Here is a 7,419-nt window from a genome sequence, read left to right as displayed (position 1 = left end):
GCTTTCGATGGGAGCACTTCCCCTGTAACCCCAGCACTCAGGGAGGCAGAGGCAGGAGGATCTCTGTGAGTTCAAGGCCAGCCTGGTCTACAAAGCGAGTTCAGGACAGCCAAGGCTACTCAGAGAAACCCTGTCTCAAAACAAAACAAAAAGATGGGACAACTTAATAAGTGGTGCTAGAAGATTTTCTTATTATTGTAGAAAAAATATAAAGAAAAATAAATACTTATGTCATATTATACTCCAAAATCAAGTTCATAAGAATTAATAATTTAAGTATAAAAGGGAAATTTTTACTTCTGGAAAAAAATTAGAGCTCATAACAATATTTTTAAATCTTTTAAAACCATGTATTTATTTACTTATTTGGGAGACAAGGGCATATGTACGTGTACCACAGCGTAGGTATAGCAGTCAGAGGATAGCTTGTGGTAAGGTTCTCTCCTTCCACTTAGTGATTAAACTCAAGTTCTCAGGCTTGTCTGTGAGAGCCTTTACCACTGAGCCATTTTGCCAGCCTAGAAGGAAATGAGATCTTTATGACCTTGGCATATCCGCCCAGAGGAAAATTTTATCTTTATGACCTTAGAGTAATGAAAAATCCTTAACAGAGACAAACTCTACAAGAAAATATTATAAACTCAACTACATTAAAACTGAGACATCTTCTCATTGAGAAAGTGAAAAAAGAATGAATTACGAATTGGGAAAATATATTTTCCACAAATATAACTGTGAAGGATTGGCATCCAAAATTTAAGAAGGATTCCTAAAAACAACAAACAGCAAACTGAGTAAAAACTGAACAGGAATCTGGTGTGGTGGTGCATGCCTGTAATCCCAGCACTGGGAGAGGCAGAGGCAGACAGATCTCTGTGAGTTTGAGGTCTACAAAGTGAGTCCAAGACAGCCAAGGCTACACAGAGAAACCCTGTCTTGAAAAAAAATAAAATAAACAGGAGACAAATTGGTATTTTACTAAAGAATAACTATAAAGAGATTGTAAATACATGAAGAGCTACTGCTGTAATCTGAATGCTAACATCATCTCCAAAATTTGTGTTGAACCTTAATACTCAATGCAAGAGTAATAAAATGAGTGATCTGGGAGAAAGTAATTAAGAAAAAAAAAGTAATTAGTTACTCTTTCCATTGTGACAAAGCATTTGACAAGAAGCAGTACAAGGGCATGTCTCAGATATCCCCCAAATTACACAACTATTACCATTGCTCTTGGTTGCCCACCAGAACTTGATTATAAGACCCTATTTGAAGACACCAAAGATACCACACTCTTTGGTCACAGGATATGAAGAAATCAAGTTGGTACTGACCAAGAAGCTTCCTCCCTGCTTTCCCAGTGCTGAATGGTACTATGCAAGATGCTAGAGGAAAAAACATCAGTCTTAGCCAGCTGTGAACCCCATCAGCTACAGTAATTATCAGCATGGCAAGACATGCTCATGGGTACAACAGTAGCATAGATATTAGAGGAGTAACCCAGCTGCTTTCTGCTTAGATTTCAGCCCTACTCTACAGAAGGAAACACATTCTTCCTTCAATGTGTTGTAAATCTGGCCACTAACCAACAGGTGGGGAGCTCATGGGCCCCAGGGGTGAAACTACTATTACTTTACTAAGTGGACACAGTGTCACACTGCCCTCTAAATGTGTTTCTCTATTTTAGTGCAGCTATCAGAGCTCATCAGAGAAATTTCTTTTTGTGGTGGATGGTAGTCAACTTAGAAACATACAGCTGGTCAAAGTGCAGAGAAAAAGAGTCTGTGGCCTGCTTAACCACAAATGAGGCACCTGTATCACACCCTCTTCCCCCAGGCACAGGCGGCATCACCAAGGAGGGAGCAGAAAACCTTTAGCCTGGTATGTTAGGCAGGACTCTGGCCGGCGTCTTCTACGCATGGCAGGGCTTCTGTGTCCTTGAGTTCATAGCAGCCGTGGTTGTCTGCGGACAACCTGCACAAGATAAACCAGACTGCTGGAAGGTGGCCGTCAACAGTCACACGGAAAGGAGCAAGGCTCACAAAGCCCACTTGAGCTGAGGTGCTTCTGATGACTGGTAGCTTCTAAGAATGGAAAGGGTTTTCTTTAAAATAGCGGACTTAACCATGCTCCAGTGAATGACCCCACACCCACGAGTATATAGGTACCACAAAGTGGACTGGTAGATTCAACTTAGAAGAAGAGGGGGAGGAGGAGAGGAAGAAAAGCAAGAAGCAACACATACATATAAGTAACAGTATGCAGACTGAGAAGGTGTTTTTATGTATTTATGAACACATACACATACCCACAGAAACATAACAGCAATTAAAGAAATAAAGACCATGAATTTGAGGGAGAGCAAGGGGGAAGTGCTTGATAGGGTTTGAAGGGAGGAAAAAGAAGGAAGAAACGACATAATTATATTATAACCTAAAAATATTTTTAAAACAAAGCAAAAGAGGACACAAAGTTGGAAAAGGCTGGAGCAGCTTCAGGAAGAGTTAGGATTGAGATTATATGCATGTATGAAGTTCTCAAAAACTAATAAAAATATTACAAATTTTAAAAAGAAATAATCTAAGGGGGGAGTTGGTTTGGGTTATAGTTTGAAGGGATATAGTCCATTGAGGTGGGGAAGGCGTGACGGCTATAACAGATGCAGCTGACCACATCTCATACGCAGGAAGCAGAGAAAGACCAAATTTTTGGGCCACTCTATAACCTCAAGGCACCCTCAGTGACCCACACTTCCTGCAGCAAGAGCTCACCTCCTAACCTCCAACCTTCCACTCTCAGCATCATTCATTAGCAGGAGACCAAATTTGTAAACCTACGGGGAACATTTCACATTCAAATCATAACGTTCTGGTACCCATCGCCTTAAAGCCATTCCATGGTGCAAAATACATTCAACGTCAAAAGCCCCTACAGGGGACTTTTATCAGTCCTAACACTATTCAAAAGGTCTAAGCCCAGTCTCTTATGAGGCTCAGTGCAATTTCTAACTGTGAGCCCCTGAAACATTAAAAATTTACAAAGTTATAAAGTTCCAATGCATAATGGCATGGAGTAGGCATTCATGCTCTAAAATGAAGAGATGGGGCGTAACAGCGAGAGTTAGGCAAAACAAGAGCAAAAGCCAGCAGGGAAAACACCAAATTCTGCATCCAGCATCCTGGATTTATGCTAAAATCATCTGAGTTCTAAAGAGTTGGGTGGCTTTTCCCCTCAGCCCTGCCATCTGCAGCCTCCCTCTCAGACAAACTCAACTCTGTGCCTACAGCTTTCCTCCACAGGGGACCCATGATTCTGGCATCTGTACTGTTCTGGCACTCTGTTGCAACTGTATCATTCTAGCAACTCTGTTGCAACCCCATCTTGTCTTTTCCAGCTTTACCCCAGTGGGTCTCAGGGAGTCCTTTTAGGGGTCAGACACTGACGGACTGCGGATACTGGCAGGAACCATGGAGGAAGCATCCACACCCCCCTCAATCATGTGTCATTCAGGCCAGAAAAACCAGTACCAAAGTTCTCTTTCTAGCTTGGGACTGAACCTAGTCCCTTGAACCACTGCCGTAGGGGTCTCTGTATGCCTTGTTGGCTGGCTCTCACACCTGCATTCTCAGTTCAGGCTCTGTTCTTTTTGATAAAATGAATTCTCACAAGGTGAGGCGGTTTCTTACAGGAGCAGAATGACCCACCAAACTCTGCTCACAGACTTCTAGAGTTTTTCTTACCCAAAGTTCCACATTCCTCCAATTCCTTCAGCGAGTCAGTTCCAAACGCCTAAGAACCACAGGGTCAAGTCCATCACTGCACTGGGCCCATTTCTTACTTCCAAATGTCTGCATTAGTTACTTTTCTTGTTGCAAAACGCTTCACAAGAAGCCTAAGAGCAGAAGGGTTTATTTTGGCTTAGTTCAAGGGGATACAGTCCCTCAAGGAGGGCATGGCAGCAAGAGCAGGAAGCCGCTGGTCTCACTATCTCCACCAACAGGCAACAGAAAGACCAGGAGACGGGTTTAGGCTAAAAAACCTTACCACCACTTCCAGTGACCCGCGTCCTCCAGCGAGGCACACCCGTTCCTACTAGGGTCTATGGATTTCTCAGACAGTGCCACCAGCTCCAGACCAAGTGTTCAAACACATCTGCCTGTGGGAGACATTTCACATTCAAACCACACAGATAGCTTGATAGCATTCTGCCACCTTCCCAGCCCTTCTTTTTCTATTTCAATTGCTTATTTGGGAATCTGACATCATGCAACCAGATCATGCTCACATCCCAGTCTTCCCAAGTCTGCCCCACCTCCCCTCTGACCTCCTCCCCGAACAACAACAACAAAAGAAGTCCAGTTTGCATTATCCATATACTCAATGGAGCATGGTCAAATTTCCAGTGGCTAATCCCACATGGAAGGATGAGTCTTTCTCTGTCTTCATCCATGCCAGAAGCCATCAACTGCAAAAAGCTGTGAGAAGGCTAGAAAGGAGCGGACTGCGTCTGTGGACTTGAACATGTTTTCAGGAAGCAGCCTAGACCAGTGACATCCACATGTGCTTAGGCGGCAACACGGACCACAGACAGCAACTGGCCCCTGGCTGGATCAGGACTAGCGACCCACTCCTGGCTCTCAGAGGCTGCACAGATCATGGGCCTCAACATGACCTCAGGTGGTGACACATGCCACTTACATCAGCATGGCCCCAAGGCAGCAAAGCCCAAGGCCATCACTAAGGTATCAGTCATCGAGGTGCATACCTCCACGTGGATCTCAGGCTTCATCGGGACCTGGAGCAGCTGCATGGACCACAGACACCAACATGGCCCCCAGTGGTATGGAGAACCATGGTGATCCTCCAAGGAGGTCCAGTCCAGAAAGCGAACCTTTCCTTATCTGGGCCTTCACTGTTGCCCAGAGCCAGGGGAAACCCTCGGCAGGGCAGAAGGTTCAGAGGCTGAGTTCATTTGCATAAGCTCCAGGCTGTGCTGCACACCAGCCTACCAACCCTACCCAGCCACCTCAGCCCTCGCTCTCACCTGTCACCGCCATCACAGCTCCAGTTCTGCTTCTCTCCACAGTGCGTGCCCCGCCCTATTTTTCTATCTTTCCCACCTCTCCATCACCATATTTTCTCATCATGGTGGCGCACACAGCCCCCACACCATGAGTCAGAGTGGCCCTGTAACTCTTCTTTCTCATGAGCACACTTCAGTTTGGTTTACCCCTCCCTAGATTACCTAACAAGATGACATGGCAGAAACACTGGACAGGCCTCACACAGGAAAGACACCGTGTCTACCAGTACCCTAGTCAGACTTCCTAGTATCCAGAACTGTGGAAAGGAATTAATATTTATGAAATACTAAACCCCCAGTATATTCTCTCTCTCTCTCTCTCTTTCCCTCTTTTCTTTCCTCACTCCCCTAGGGATCAGACTCTGAGCCTCACACTGCAGTATCTGTATCATACGTAGACTGAAGTAGTCAACTTTTTTGCACACACACCCCCATCTTCACCATTTTCAGGTTTATAATTTAACTTTGTTGTTACGTAATCTGTTGATCTCTAGAACCTTTTCATCCTATAAAACTGAAACTCTTTGTACTGCCTGATTTTGTGTGTCAACTTGGCACAAGCTAGTATCATCAGAGAGGAAGGAGCTACAGTTGAGGAAATGCCTCCATGAGATCCAGCTGTAAGGCATTTTCTCAATTAGTGATCAAGAGAGCCAAGCTCATTGTGGGTGGAGCCATGCCTGAGCGGGTGGTCCTGGGTTCTATAAGAAAGCAGGCTGAGCAAGCCATGAGGGGCAAGCCAGTAGCAGCACTCCTCCGTGGCCTCTGCATCAGCTCCTGCCTCCAGGTTCCTGCTCTGCTTGAGTTCCTGTCCTGACGTCAAATGATGATGAACAGTGATAAAGAAATGTAAGCTGAATAAATCCTTTCCTCCCCAACTTGCTTTTTGGTCATGGTGTTTTGTTGAAGCAATAGAAACCCTAATGAAGACACTCTATGGCCATGTAAATAGTCCCATTTCGTGCCTAACAGTTAGTTATTCTGTCAGTTTGACTATTTTATATGTGTTATGAATCATGCCCCTTCACTATCTATGTTGAAGCCCTAATCGCTAGTGCTTCAGAATGTGACTGTGTTTGGAGAAAGGGGTTTAAGAGATAAAGTTCTTTTTCATTTGTTTGTTTTGCTGTTTGTTTTAAAGACGCTATCTCATGTATCCTAGGCTGGCACCCAACTTGTGGTAGAGCTTCAGGAAACCTTGGACTTCTGAATTTCTTGTCTCTGTCTCCTGAGTGCTGACATTTTGGGCAGACACTGACACACTTTGCTTATTCAGTGCTAGACATGGGAGCATAGGGTGCCACGCATGCTAGGCAAACACCAACAATGGGGCTTGTTAGTTTACAAGCCCATGCTCTAGCCCACTCCTAGGTTGCCTAGCACCCTGACGTCGTCACCTGCCACCGCCAGGTGTGTGGCAAACTGGCTTCAGCTGCGCACCAGCTATAAAGGACTGACTGGTCACTGCATGCTCTCTCTGCCTCAGTTTCTCTCCCCTTCCCTGTGTCTGGGGTGGCCCCCTCCTCCTATATCTCTTCTCTCTCCACTTCCACACAATAAATCTCTTCATACCAGATCTGTTGTGTGTGGCAGTTTAAAATAAATTATTACAGGGCTACTATGGTGTGACACCATTCCTAGGGAGACGTGAACACATAGACCAAAATAAGGGTTCTACCAAAATCAAACTTGGCAAGCCAACAAAGGAGGATTACTTATAGCAGTATGGGTTAGAGGTCACTTACAGGGGCAGAAACAACTCAGAAGACAGTTGCTTCACCAAAATCCTACACAATCATGGTTGACCACTCATGAAAGCTGGAGATCTGAAGCTCACTATACAATGTGCAGGATGCTCAACGGGTCAGAAAATGTCTTTAGATAGACCCTAGGAGGGCCTGAGCCTCCCCTAGACATCATGTTTGTCTTCATGTTCTTTTGATGTGAAGAGACACCATGACCATGGAACTCTTATAAAAGAAAGCATTTAATTGGTGCTAGCTTACAGTTTCAGAGGTTCATTTTCATCATGGTAGGGAGCATGGCAGCAGGTAGGAAGACAGTGCTAGAGAAGTAGAGGAAGGCTCTACAACCTGGATCCACAGGCATCTGGAAGAGAGCTGCACTGGACCCAGCATGGACTTTTAAAACCTTCAAAGCCCACCCCCAGTGACACTCTTCCTCCAACAAGATCATCTACTCCAATAAGGCCACACCTCTGATTTCTTCAGGTAGTGCCACTCTCTGATGACTAAGCATTCAAATATATTAGTCTATTGGGGAAATTCTTATTCAAACCACCACATTGTTCTTACAGCTTTTATATGCTTGGGGAA

The 7,419-nt window shown here is 44.8% G+C and overlaps 1 long non-coding RNA gene across 2 annotated transcripts; it reads right to left on the bottom strand.

Annotated features, from left to right (window-relative positions):
• Positions 1–1,151: 1,151 nt before the first annotated feature.
• Positions 1,152–5,390, bottom strand: LOC129681827 (uncharacterized). Of its 2 annotated transcripts, none has more exons than XR_008720886.1 (3): positions 4,766–5,390; positions 4,045–4,156; positions 1,152–1,974 (listed from the first exon to the last, which is right to left on the bottom strand). It is a non-coding gene; the product is annotated as an uncharacterized LOC129681827 (long non-coding RNA). The 2 variants fall into 2 exon arrangements; XR_008720887.1 differs by lacking the exon at positions 1,152–1,974 and adding an exon at positions 3,342–3,892.
• Positions 5,391–7,419: the final 2,029 nt, after the last annotated feature.

The sequence above is a fragment of the Psammomys obesus genome, unplaced genomic scaffold (assembly GCF_907164565.1).
Source record: "Psammomys obesus unplaced genomic scaffold, mPsaObe1.curated_primary_1811, whole genome shotgun sequence".
Taxonomy (NCBI): domain Eukaryota; kingdom Metazoa; phylum Chordata; class Mammalia; order Rodentia; family Muridae; genus Psammomys; species Psammomys obesus.
Note: the sequence above shows the minus strand (reverse complement) of the source record. Positions and strands in the feature narration are given on the sequence as shown.